Genomic DNA, 14872 nt, shown 5'->3' on the forward strand with positions numbered 1-14872 from the left:
GAATGTCCTTAGGTTGAGCGTCTAGTAGCTATCAGAGATGAAACAGACCATTTTCATTCCCCTTATAGTGCGCGCCAAGTTTGCCATTTGGAAAGTCTGTCGGATATCATGAAGCTTGCTGCGAGTGCCTGCTCCTCGCATGCAATTATAAAAAAAATTATGATAACTGCCAAATCCGTGTCTGTTCACTATCTGACTACCCTTACTAAGAAGAGTTTTAACATTCTGACAAAAAAATATTCATAGTGCAGTGCCTACTGTGCACTCTTCAGACACAAATCAACTACCTGCAAGAAGCAATGGTTACAATATCAATTAACTTTTCTTAGCTTTGATCTTCTTTTTATGCTGAATTGTGAAGCTATTTTGCCAAAAAATTCTTACACTGATAACCACTACTTGGCCTTCTGGTTTCTCTCAGGAGATCTGTCTGTTCAAAGTATTTCTCATTTGAAAATCTTCAACCTTCATCCATGAATGAGAAAACCTACCTATGTATTCCTGTTGCTTTAAATATTTAGGTTTCCTTGCACATGTACATCACAAAATGGAATGATATATATCTTAATCAAATTTGGTCATTATTCTTATATTAACCTGAAGTGTTTGCCAGCCTTAACATGCATGCTAAGTTTCATGACTTCCGCAGGCCTAGAAGCAATGTTATTTTAGGTAGGTACATATTTCATTTCATGCATCTCGTCGCTAAGCATAGCGTCACTTTACATTTTGGCAAACAGAAGCATGATTTTAGGAAAACAGTGGATTCAGTAGTATTTTTATGCATCTTCAATTTAAGGTCTTGCACCATCTCTTTCTAAAGGTCCTGCCTCCAGTAACAGCTTCTGGCTCGTGTTTGTTCCATAGATAGATATGCACTGGGAATGAAGGGTACAGAATTATTCAAGCCGGCATGTATTTGAGCATTGCATGTATTTGAGCATTACATGCTCAACTGGCTTTCTGAGCAAGAACTCTGGTCGGCTCAAATGACAAGTGCCACCTTTTTATTTACTGTGCCTTTTGCTATTTTTGCAGTAAACACATTTGATATCTAGGCCTCTTAGTGCGGTCTGTTTTATATTAACAATTGGAGTATTGGTACGCTGAAAAATGACCCAGCAAAGAAATGACAGGAGAGCGCTGGATCAGACTTCACACAATGACCCCAGGCACCAGAGGAAACGGAGAAGTTTATCCAGAGGGATTGAGGTGGAGCGAGGCACAGCACTTGGTAACCTGGCAAAACAGTACAAGCATGTTGAACTAAAATTCTAGCTGTAGTCTAACTGCACTTATATATTTGTTTGCTTGCTTTGACCAGCCAGTGTTATTTTATTGTTGTCAATGTGTTGTTAAAAAGGATGTGCACCAATGTTGTCCGGGTAAGAGACGACTGGCAAAATAAATTGGTTTTGTAGATACGATTGGGAGGAGTGGATTGGGCAGAAGAATGTGCATGAGTGTGAATCCATGGTTTAGAACATGTGGTCTCAAGGAATAGTGCTGTAACAGGGAAGATAGGAAGGCGCACTAGAACTGAACACATAACCGTTAAGGATAAACATGTTTGAAAAAGAGGCCCAATAATCCAGCCATCCTGGCATCTACACGAGCCCCATCAGGTGTTCACTGAAGATACTGAAAAAAAGAGCTGAATGTATGGGGGTATTTGGACGCGAGTACCTTTCCTTCCCCCTTACAAAATACTAGTTAGCAAAAAAATAACTTGAGAAATCCTATCATAGTTCCTTCCTTACCTTTTTCCAAGGAATGAGCTGCGGTCACAAGAGCAGCAGGCCCCTTTTTAGGTCTCGCATAGGCAGCCTGCATGCGCTGTCTCTAGGAGGGCTTTTAGCCATCGGTCTTCACTTTTGAAGCACTGCACTCATGCTAGTGTCGGCATCCACCTGGCGGGAGCGATCAGCTGAGAGGCGACTTTAATTACAAACATATGGCCCCTGCTTGCTCCCGCAAGGTGGATGCCGCCACAAGTGCAGTGCTTCAAAAGTGAAGACCGCCGATCGCGATGCTTCTTGCGTGTGGCATCACTTGCTCACATATTGAGCTCATTTACAAGCTGCAGCCAGTCAGCTGCAGAAAGGCTTCTTTCTATTTTATTTCATGTGTAGCTTTGCATTCTAGTTATTTTAACAGTGGTCTCGCTACATCACTCTCCCTTTCTCTCCACATTACACCCTTTCTCCTTGGAAGCTTGCCAGTTAATTTTATTGCAACTCTTCAGCTGTGTTTCAAACACTGGAAAGAAAGAAATTCTTGATTGGGCGCCAGAGCTTCCTACACGGCTGGTTGGAAGGCTCGACCGAGCGCAGAGTTACAGCAGTGGTTCGATTCAGCATTGATGCTCACTCGACTCCTACCCTAGCAAGTTGACTGGGGTAATGCTGTTCTAATCAGTAAATGGAATAGCACAGTCTTTGTGAAGGAAAATATATATTTGTTGCAAGCTAATCCAATGCACGCTTGGATTATTTTAAAACAACCAAGAGGTAACTAGTTTTGTGGACACTTTTATTTAACCTTTGCTACTGCGCCAAAGTACAGCCAAACTATTCGGTTAATATACTGTATTATTACAATGGTTGTACTCGCAGGAGAAGTTTTTTTGTTTGCTGCAGTCAAATTCTTAAAACCTCTTCTGGTCATATATTCAAAAGTGCTACCCGGCCAGTTACTTGCTCTACCCTCTCAAATTTCCTAAAAGAGCATGGAGTGCCTCAAAGTAATATGAAGCACATTGGGTTCACCTCGAAGCCTATTGATAGCCACTGGCTGTGACCCTATTTTATAACTTCCCAGTGCTCTGGTGTTTTAGATCAGCTAATGCGGTGCTCCTGGTGCTTTAGGATTTTCCTGTAACAACGTCTTCCGACACTGAATACTAGGAAAAGTGTACACTAGGTTGAAATACCCAGCCGGGAAACAATTTTGCCACCTAGGTCACAATGCATTGCAGGCTAACCTTTGCCTAGTCCTTTTAACCACACCACTAGGAAAACACATGTTGAAACCCTTGCCCTTTGCTGTACACTGAAATAATTACGTTTCCTATTTTGTAGCTTTTCGGAAGTTTCTATATTAAAAATTCTAGAAAATGATCTTGAGTTTCCCAGAGGCTTTCCTTTGAAAAAACAATGAAGGGCTCAAGAGTGTACTACTGTTCCTTTCTATGATTAAATAACTTAAATGTATTTACAGTTGCTGTTTGCTTCAAGTTAATATCTTTCTGACTCCGGTTTTCATCCTACAAAGATTATAAACAAGCATTGGCATAGCCATTAGGTCTCGCTTTTGGGACCTTATAAGTATTTAGATATCCAGCACAATATCCTTGGTGCAACAACATCAACTGTTGCATGGCTAAACACTTATAAGGTCCCAAAGGCTAGACCTATTGGCTATGCCAATGCTTGTTTGTTAACCAAGTGTGTGAGATGGAAATTGCACTTCCTACCCATACTATGTATCACAAATACTGTCAACACGTGTGCAATTATTTCCAACAGTGGGTGCGACACACTAATAAGGAAAGATAGAATCCTTTCTTGTACATGGTACCATTGACATAGAAAATGAATAAACTTGCAGAAGAAGGTGTAGGATCCCAAGAAATAAAATATATGTAGAGTAATGGCCACTCTTCCTACAATGGCAGCAGCAGGCACATAAGTGTACGCATGACTTCAAAATCTGAGGGATGGAAAATACCCAGGAGAAACTAGATTAACAAATTAGTCACCCTACAATAGTTCTCCCCAACAGAAACGTGGTAGGAAAATCCATGCAATGTAATTAAATGAAATATACTAAGCCTTCATGGTCAGCTCTTTAAGAAAAAGACTCAAAGCAGCCAAATACTTTTACTGTGCAGGTAGCACTTACTTCAGAGATGCTATTTGCACATGCTCACCTGATAAGAAGCCTTTAATAAGACATTATTACATTTTCTGTTCTTTTGCAGGAAGCTAGAAGCTCAAGATGCCAGGAAGAATTATAGTTATGGGATTTTAGTTTAAATATATGGAGTATGTTAATATTCGTCAGCTATCGTACCATTAAGAACTGTGTCCCAAGACAAGGTAAGACCACCTTTCTGGTCAACCACACATGACACAAAAACACTGATCACATACGTTCAAAACTAAGACAACATTCTTCCAACGACACACACCACACCATGTAGTATGCTACCCGGGTGCAGCAGTGCTTCAACACCCCAGATAGGTAGAGTAAACACTACATAAATGCTACAATACTGAACAATACACATACTGAATTGTTTATGACAATGATGACGTGTACAGTAATACGGTGTCACAATAAACTGATGCACCCGAAACGCCTCTTCAATTTGGTTATTTATGGAGGAAAATAACATTTGTATTCAGGACAAGAGCCACGTCGCCTTTGGTATTACTCTGGTAGAGCAATCTTAAATAGTTTCTCTTAAAATTAATTGATGCTGGCCTCGAGTTAAGCTACTGGAGAATTAACATTTGTGAAATATCCTGCAATCTCAATATGTCTCAATTGCAATGGCAGAAAACCGGTCATATGTATTAAACATAAATACAACATGTACAAATAGCAGATGTTCCAGCGCATGCGGTAATGCAGGACACATTAGTCCATGCCTTCTAATTAACGTATGCAACTTATTTGAAATGCTGCCAGCAGATTTTGATTAATGATGGGTAACAAATACAATCAATCATTCAAGAAATAGAAGGAACCCATTTTAATCATAGCCCAATTAAAGAAATTACATGTTCGCCAACTGTGAACAACCTTGTGTTGTTTTTGGCATTCAGAGACATAAGAAAATTAAGTAATTAGCCTAGGGTGGCCACACCGGCTTCAATTTTTTCCAGGATTCTTCTTCCTTGCTCCAAAAACGTTAAGCTCTGATCAAGCAATTGGAGTCTGAAGTTAAATCTGACAATTCAATAAGAAAACAACAATAAAATAAGATTCAGAACTAATAAAAGTAATTTTTAAGCATTTGTGTTTTTGTAAATATAACGTGGGGCATTCGAGTGGATGTCGAGGCCTAAATATAAAAGTCAAGAATAAATGGGCTACGAAATAAATCAAATTTCGGCTGGTCTCCCGCACTAACAGATCTGATGCACTCTTGTAAAGGTGGATAATGACAAAGGAAGCAGCGGGAGGGAAAAGATCCCAGCTAAATTAATCACATCTGGCACTTGTGTTTCTTTCATGTGCATGAACTCCTAGGCTGCTCCTTATTTAAGAAGGAAAGACCGGCCTTAGACAACAAATATACCTGTAAACCTGGCACCGAGCATCTTTCTTCCTCCATTCTCCTACAGTGGACAATGCAAGAAGGTCAAACCTCAGCAGACCTGGTTAAAGTGCTGCAGAATCAACAAGATGACTACCTCCTCATTTTTCGATAACTTACTGACAGCTTTACTTGTCTCCCCAGCGTAATGTTTTCCAAAAGTTTTTTGTGTGGAATATTTTTTTATTTACTTTTTGGTGAACAAACAGTACTCCGTTCAAAGAGTGAGTGTGCAATATCATATGCACTAGAACAGTGCTGATACAAGAGTGTAGACAACATACAGTGCCAATAGAGAGATCAATGATTGTCTTGATAAAGATGGAATATTATTAGAACCATAGAAACGTGTCAACGCCTCTATAAACATAATCCATGGAACAAATCTACCCTGTAATAATTGATTGCATCTAGAAGTAGTTAAGGAAGTGTTCTGATTGGATAGGTCATTTTATGACAAAATGCATGGTCTGTGTGTTTCTCTCTAAACAAATGGTGTTGCTTCGGAATATATGTACTTGGGGTCTGTAATCAATGTTTACATTTCAGTAACTGGACACTTGCAATAGTATGTGTTTTAATAGTGTTCTATGGTGTTTCAACAATATTGTGATACAGATATTTTAATAAAATCTATATTAACAGTGAAAAGGCAATCGTTGCTTGTGAAATTCTATCACATGGGCTATAGATTTGTCAGGTTGTATTGGTGCATGGTTTAGATTACACATTTGTCTTGTATGCCTGAGTACGTAAGAAGTGTTGGTATATACTATTCCACCAAGGGATTTTCTTGTCTACATTGAAATAGTACCCTATTCCCCCGGTTTGGTTAAAGGGGTCTCTCTCTTCTTTTACATTCATGATACAAGAGTCACAGCGGTAATAGCATACAGTAATATGGTACACCAACATTTTGTCACACATTTGTCAGCGTCAACGGACAGGAGCAGAAGTTGCAATCCCTGGAATACATGGAATGAGAAATCCCATTCAGTAACTAAAGAAAGGGGAGGACCGGGACCACCTTCTATTTCACATAATGTTTGAAGTGGGTTGCAGTAAACCAGCGATTTGTTGATGCTGGGCAAATGTGTGTTGTAGGATCACAGAGGAATTAATTAACTACAGCAGTGCTTCAAATAGAAGGGTGGTGGGGGGATGGAGGGAGAGAAGGATGACAGGGTATCAAGTTGTGTCCCAGGAGTCAGAGGCAGCTGCCCATCCCCACCCGCATGGTGGCCAGTTGCAGTACTGGTAGTCACAAAGTAGTATCCGTGAGTTTGGCTTCAATGATGCAGAGGTATGCTCTCCAGTGGGAAGGAGTGGGTGCGATCGGGTGACCTTGGACAGTCCCATGGCAATGAGGGATCTGGGTAAATCATTGAGCCATATTTGAATGGAAGGGGCTATTTGATAGCCAGCCAGCGCTTGGCTATCACCAAAGCCAGATCCAAAAATGTATTTTGAGTCTTGCGCTTTGCTGGGCATTTAGTGATCCCTAACACAAAATGCAAGCCATTTAACTGTACCGTACTGTCCGTGGCCTCCGACTGTGTATCAGCTATTTCTGTCCAGAATGCCGCTAACCGCGGGCATGACCATACCATATGTGTGAATGTGGCCTCAGTGTTGCAACATCGAGGACAAGTGTCTTGGGAGCAGGGAAACATCCTGGAGATTCTTTGGGTTGTGAAGTACGTAAGGTGAAGATAATTCAATAGGGTGACCTTAAACCTGGCATTCACAGAAACACTTTTTGGGAATTCCAAATATTGCACCCACTGTTTATCGGTTAATGTTGTTGAGAGTTCACCATCCAGAGTTCGCCAAGTAGGCCCGAAGAACTGTGAGAGGGACAGCCCGGTCCTGGCGTATGGAATTGTAAAGCATTGTATGGTGCAGCGGGCAGCACCGTATGCAGGAAGTGTTTGGTGAGCTAGAGTCATCCAGACATCTCCACACTAGCACAGCAGTTGGGCGCAGTCCAATCGCCCAGTGTCCCAGTTCCATTACGTTATGGCCAGCGAGCCAGCGCATTTGCCATTGCGGCTGCGTAATAATATTCATGGTACGTGGCTCCCAACCTTCTCTTAGACAATGGAGCGTATACTTTCGCAAGTGAGACCTGTTACTGCTCTTAACAAATATGAGAGCAATCAGCAGTGACTCAAGGTCCCGAAATAATTTCTGAGGCAATGTTTTTAAAAAGTCCTCAATTAAAAAAATATACATATATGCATAAATTTAAGGGCTTTCAGTCCACGCCCATTCATCCACTGCTCTGTTGAAGTCTCATTTAGGTTTTGCTTCAACCCACAACAGCACAAATGACAGCGAGTCAGTCCCCTTGATCGGTTGGATGTCTTGTACTGTAAGTGATGGCATTTGGCTTGCACAGCCGCCTGAAAAGAAATGCACCTCAGGCGTGTGCCACGCCTGAGGTGTTCGAGGGGCTGGGACATTCCTTTAAAAAATATATGTTTTCAAATCTTCTTTGCGCTACTGCATATATTTGAAAAATAAAGAAAAATGGCACCCAGGCTATTTTCTTTTTTTTTCTAATGCTTGTGCATTAGTTGTAACTGATTATTAGAGGACTTTGGTAGACCCCAAAGTAGGCGATAACACAGTAAAATGCCTTACCGTGAGAATGAGAAAAGCATCTAGAAAGAAACCATACAGAATTAAACATATCAGATTTGTTTTTAAATATCGGCTAACCAGAGTGGGCAATAGCCCAGAGTCAAACTTATATACAAATTTGCTTATTATTGGGACTCAGAAGGGTTGAGTTCCTAGCTGACTTGCCCAGAAATCCTTGATCCTATGTGGGGAGTTGTGGATGAGAAGAAATGTTTTAAATTTGAATGCCGTTTATGTTTAATCAACTGTTCCACCCCAAAAATTCAGAATTTCCATGCAAATCTGTGCATTCAGTAAATACCAGTAAGTACCCCTTAGATCTGGCTTTAAATCAGTTCACAATGACTACCTGGTATTGTAATGAGGTTCCGAGAATTTACATTAGTACAAGAAAATTACAGAGATGAAAAAATGTTAGTACAATTAGAACTAGTCTGTAACTGTTGGGACGGAAAGTCCCTTTAATGGTGACGGACGTTAGTGTCTCAGCTGTGGTGATATCTATATCTTTGGTAATGACTTTTGGTCACGAGTGAACATGGATCATGCATCTGCGTTATGTTCTAGGCCTTTATTTTAGACTGCGGTCTGCTTAGACCAGGATTGGCGCCCAAAATGTTACCCTCAAAGGGTGTAAGACTACTGCCTTCACATGGAGGTAAGAAGCACAAATGTGGCGGTGAGAATATTCTGTGTTTTAGTAATCAGTAGAGCGAACAGGCCCGATTTATCTGTGTAACTAAAGGGGTGCTTCCTGGTCCACCCTAGTTAAGTTCTGATACTGTGTGCTTAACTCAACCCTTGGCCTGCATGGAGTTGTGTGCGCAGGATGTACGTTTGCCTGAGAGATGGTACAGTGCAGGAGAAAAAAATAAGCAGTTTCATGCAGGTGTGAAGCTGTACGTGTGCCTGAAACATGTACAGGAGAAATAGAGCATGCAGTGCTATGAGCGCGCGGAGATGAATGTGTGCCTGAGAGATGGTACAGTGAAGGAATAATAGAATGAGCTTCTGTTTTTGTGGGTGCAGATGTGTGTGTGCTTGCGGAAGGGACAGTACGTAAGAGATGGCTCATGATGTGTCATGAGCATGCTAGAAAGTATATGTGCCCCGGAGGAGAAGTGGGAAGATGGCCGTCACCCAGACACCATGTGCAGCAGAGAAGACACTGCAGGTATTGACCCATGGAGAGTGAGAGCAAAACCTTCAGCTCCCCCATATGGGAGTATCAGAAACCTGCCCCCAGATCCCCGGAGAAGCTTACTGCATCAGAGAAGCACAAAGAAGGGTGGCCTTTGCGACTACAGCCTCCCAGCTTCTGGGCACAGCAGAGATATTGAGGGGCGCCAGAGGACTCTGAACCTCAACTCTGAGAACTTGATCTGAGCTGACGTGCTCTAGCACTGCGACTTGAAATTCACCCAAAAGAGCTCTACAGAACGTCTGAGACTTGAACGTGTTATGAGGGACGGTTGGATGATGGATGAAGTGCCCTATGGGCCATAAGACTGTTGTGAATTAGTTGCCAAACTTACGACTTTGTGCTGCTGTGTGCCAGAGGGAGCCTTATTGCTGTTAATATTATGCTGGTCCCTAACAAGTCCACCTTGGACAACTCCAGCAGATGAAAAATAAACTATGTTCTAGCATCGTTTTATTTTTCATTTTTCCCGGCTCTGAGCCAGCTCTGAAGGGGGGGGGGGCGAGGCTTGGGAGTGGGGAGGAGGACTCCCTGGTCTGAGCAGAGCGTCTTTCCAGCCTGTTCAGGCGAATCCCCACGCTGCTCTCATACCATGAGAGCAGCAAGGGCTGCTGGGAGTAGGCCGCTTCCGGTAAGTTCTTCTTTTTTTTTTTTACAATAAATATTGTTATTACAACCCCCCCCCCCCCACTCTCTCCCCTCCTGCATTCCCTCCACCTGCCATCCCACCCTTTCTTTGTGGCGGTCGCCACAGGAGGCCTCAACAGAACATTTAGTCCAACTAGATGTTGGAGAGGCAGCCATAGTAGGTTGCTGTGGTGGACGCCTAACTCGCTTTGCTATCACAGATTTCTTTTTGACTGGACTATTAGACGAGAGCCCGGGTTACATGCCGAATTTACTTTCAGTTCAGGGTGAGTGTAGCTGTATGGAGAAGTCAGATCCTCCTGTTTGGGGGTTACAGACCGACGGGGGCTCAAACCATGGGATTGCCCTGCCTGTAGGGATACTCGTCATTCTGTGAGTTGTATCCCCGTGCCGAGTACCCCCAATGACTTATGGAGCATCCTATCTATAGAAGTGGTTTTAGCTGATGTAGGGCTGCTATCTAAAGCTTTTTTCTTACCCATCCGGTCAGCTACTGGAGAGGTAGACGATAGATGGGGAACTCGATCTGAATAAATACTCAAACAAAATCATAATACAGAAATACATATAAAGCACCCTGGAATTCAAAAATACACACAAAAAATCTAAAAGCTAGAAAGTGAGGTACAATCAACCAGAATTAGTTTTTTCAGAACTGACACACCATCATGAGACAAGTGTGTGACCCATTTAGATTGATAAACTCTGGTTGGGAAATGTCCTAATCTATACTCTATTTAGAAAGTGCATTTCATTTCGGGTTGTAGCTACTCTCAATATGGGGATTGAATACAGATATAATGCTCAAAATAGTTAATAGTTAAATGACTTTTATTGCTGCCAAAAGTGAATTGCAGATGCCCAATGGCCTCCATAACAGCTGCAGTGCTTTGAGCATGCCAGAGATGGTCCTGGCCTATATCGGTAAGTACTTTGCTTGTGAACTCCCCCCAAATGTAGCTTTCTTTGCGTTCTATAACTAATGTTTCCATGGCAGACTGGACGTACACTGTTGCCAGGTGGTTTCTAGTTAGAATGGATCCAATCAATATATGGCAGATATTTAGACCGCTATATAGGATACAGGTCGTACACCCAGCTCTGCATACAGGGGGTTGTATTGGAATCCGAGGGGACAGTTGTAACAAACTATACAGGAAATTATTTGCAGTTCCCTAATTTAATGGTAGTCCTGGATCTCAGCACCAAAGACAGCTGCTGCAACTGCTTTCTGCTTGTAAACCTTAACAAGGATGAAAGCAGGCGGCGTACTGGCATCTGTTCAGGGAGCAGAGCTCATATCCTCAAGGGGCAAGAGGCAGAGCGGGGGCCTCCCCGGTGACCAGGAGAGATGTGCCTGCAAGCTACCCTCCTCCAAATGCCTTGAACTCTCAAGTTTGGTGCACGCCTGCAGGCGGATGGCTCGAAGAGTGGGAGCCGGCGCCTGGAGAAACGACTGAAGGCGGGGCTGGCAGGACAAAGCCCTCTTAAAGCGGCAAGGCCCCCTCAGCACATGTAGTCGGCCCCACAAACATAATTTTAGCCTGAAATTGACAATGGCAGCAGCAAACAAGCATTTACAATGCAACGGTTTCGCCTTCGGAAAAGTTAGAGCTATTGGCATTGTAAATGACAAACTTTTTATTTATGTGTTGGTTTTGAAAACAGATAAATATATGGCATTGTCATTTACAATGCCAATAGCTTACTCTGTCGCAAATGCGAGACGTATTGCATTTGCACACACACACACCCACACAAGAGCCCCACACACACACAAGAGCCCCCCACACACACACGAGGCCCACACACACACCACACAAGAGCCCCCTACACAGACCACACAAGAGCCCCCCCACACACCACACAAGAGCCCCCCCACACACACACGCAAGAGCCCCCCCACACACACGCCGTGTTATGGCAGCATGTCACCGTTTGGAGAACCACGCAGTGCCCAGCCAAGTCAGTTATTGTCCCACTTCATGGAGACAATGAGCCAGGCGGTTGTCGTACTTAACAGCAGTGCAGGGTGAAAGACAGGACTGCTGGAATAATGCTATTCAGTTGCCACTCCGTTTACCGCGGTTGTGGAATTACCACAACCCATGTGCGGCATAACATGCGTATTCACAACAAAACGCTAACCGAAATGCATCGTGTTAAAACATGTACTTCGACAGCAGAAGACCAGTCTCAAAGATGGAGTATTTTTCCCAACAGCAGCTTACTACTGTATCTGGGTGTTACCACTCATCCCCACCCCTTTGAAGATAAATACTAGGCTAAAAATTGATCTCTGCTCTATTCACCTAAAGATATTGGACTAGCATCATGCAAGACAGGTTCCACGCCGCAGCAATATTTCATTGACAAGGCTTCCCTGGCCACCGAGAATAACCGACAACTAATCGGAGGATGAGGTAGTTGGAAAACGCGATCAGGAGTTTTCTGGGCGGGCTTTTACTGGCCGCAAGTGCCGTTTTGCCAACACTCTTTGAAATTGATTTTCGGTAAGAACACACTCGAGGAAAATTACAAGCAGAACAGCACCATGGTTTTACAACGCGCATTCGGGATTTCAAAGATTAAACGAATGGTACTTAAATCCTAATTGTGGGCGGGGGTCGTCAATTTTAAATTTCTTTGCGCAACGCTCCTCTTACACCGGAGTCGGGTCAATTATTTCTACCACAAGTAAACAGATAATGCCTTCAAAGCAAGTCAATAGGTCATGCTCGAAACCGTGGTATCAAATTACGGCACATATGCACTATTTAAGTCCTTGCGAAGCAATCAATAGGTTCGAAGTAACATACGCCGCCATTACACGGCTTGCTTAATCCGCCATTACAGCGACCCCGCCCGCCTGCCGCCATTACACAAACAGCGCAGAGCCGCCATTACGCTGAAACGAGACAAAGAGGGAGACTGAAATGGCGGAAGAGTCCCTTGACGGCGGCTAATGCAGCCAGTTTGTGAAAGAAACCAAGAGTATATCGCATCGTTGGTCCCACCTGCTCCACTGAAAAACGCAGTGGTATGGCGTAGGCACGCCGGTCCCAAGACTAGACACTACTGTAATACGCAGTTTTATAATGCGTCACAATTGAAGCGTAGTCAGGGAGCGGATTTCAAAGCCATGTAACGCTGAGATGTAGATGGTGGGAAAACAATCGTCATAATACCGCAAAACTAATTCTCCCTGTCAGACATTTCTGTTATTAACGTAAAAGCTTTCTGAAACGAACACTATTGTACGGCGATAATGTAATGTTAAAAAACTGTCACCAAATACAAATTAACATACATGTTTCCGAAGGCCGGAACCACCGAAGAGCTCGTACTTGGCTGCCCGCAGTTCTGTTGGAAGGTGTTTTCCTGCAGTCTCTCCGCTCCCTCCATCACCGCCAAGGCGCAGGGAATTTCAGAGCGGAACGAAGTGCAAAATAGCTATTTTACGAATTAAAAACAGAGTACCCACGAAATGAGCCACCTAGAAAGGATGGCGTGTTGGTAAAACACAAGGTATGTCGTGAGTGGGAGGAAAACGACACTAATCTCTCAAGTGCTCGACGTAACACCACATCAACCGTTAGCCAACAAAAGAATGAGCTGGATAACCTTCTAGAAGGCTCTTCTGTCAGGCATAGGGCGGGATTTTTTTCAGTTCCGTAACTCCCATTGGTGAGTTCACCAATCCACCAAACGTCTCATTATGAGTATTAGCTAGTCGATCTCCACCGATTGACCAATAGGTGTTAGCCCCAACAGCGCAGCAAAGAGCCGTGATGAGAAGGAAAACAGAGCGGCCATACTCATCTGAATACAGTGTTGTTCTTCGTTTCGATAGTTAGTCTTAAAGTCGAAAATTACAACGCCAAATTCTAAAAAGAAGTCTGCATACCGTTGTTCTCTATTTCATTTTAATATTTTAACAGCAGTAAATCAAGTTTTTAACAGCACAAAATGATGCGGCATACCCTTTTAAACTGCAAAATTGAAGCCAGACAGAAGTTGTTGTCACATGACGCTAGAGAGGCGTTAACAGTCACGTGATGGATCTCCCGAGCACCGCCCCTCATATTCTAACCGGGGCTTCCCTTCACAAAGAGAAAAGCACTTATGAAGGAAAAAAACTCGAAAACAGGACGTGCAAAAGATGTAAGAACTGTAATTTGGCACCGACTTTTCGACTGAGGAATACTAAAATTACATCCGTGGTCAACATAAAACAAGCACCTACGAGGACAGGGGGGGGGCGGGAGAGGAACGGACGGCGGGAGGGGGCGGGAGAGGACACAGGGGCGGGAGGGGGGCGGGAAAGGACACGAGAGGAACGGACGGCGGGAGGGGGCGGGAGAGGACACAGGGGGCGGGAGGGGGGCGGGAAAGGACACGAGAGGAACGGACGGCGGGAGGGAGGCGGGAAACGTGGGGACGGCGGGAGGAGGGACACAAGGCAGGACAGCAGCAAGCACGGCCCGGCCGGACCAGACTCGGGGGCGTTCCCGGCGTCGCGTGACGTCGGCAAAAGCCAAAGAATCTCGGGAACGCCCCCGTGTCTGGTCCGGCATTGATGGACAGGCCCCTCGTCCAATGGCTAGGCTCCATTTATGGAGCTAGCCAATGGGACGGGGGGCGTGTTCCATAGTGCCTTACTGTACTCAATAGATTTCTCTGGAGGAGGAGCCTAACGGCTCCGCCCCCCAGCGAAACCTAAAAAGGGTTTGATAGTGCAGATTGAAGTAAGGAGCAGCAGAACAGCTGTTCCTTCCGCCACAGCAAGGCCCAACAGCGGCGCCAACTTTGCTAAGGGTGGCCTGGTCGCAGCAGAGGGGGCCAGGGATTGGCAAGCACGCCACCCAGCAGCAACATGCTTTAAACAAGCACAACCACGCAAGGCAGCAGGTGGAAGGTGCCTGCACGATTCCCTTGCGGGAGCGAGCAGCAAGGCGCGATAATTGATAACATGTGGCGCCAGCTGCTCGCTCCCACAAGGGAATCGCCAAACGTGCATGCGTTGCCATTTAGAAGCAATGCAATGCGTA

General features: G+C 44.2%; 1 protein-coding gene across 1 annotated transcript in view; it reads right to left on the bottom strand.

Annotated features, from left to right (window-relative positions):
- The window catches only part of TMEM167A (transmembrane protein 167A), a 141590-nt gene that overhangs the window by 21522 nt on the left and 105196 nt on the right, over nucleotides 1-14872 (bottom strand). The gene's annotated exons all lie outside the window — the stretch shown is intronic.

The sequence above is a fragment of the Lissotriton vulgaris genome, chromosome 3_1 (assembly GCF_964263255.1).
Source record: "Lissotriton vulgaris chromosome 3_1, aLisVul1.2, whole genome shotgun sequence".
NCBI lineage: Eukaryota > Metazoa > Chordata > Amphibia > Caudata > Salamandridae > Lissotriton > Lissotriton vulgaris.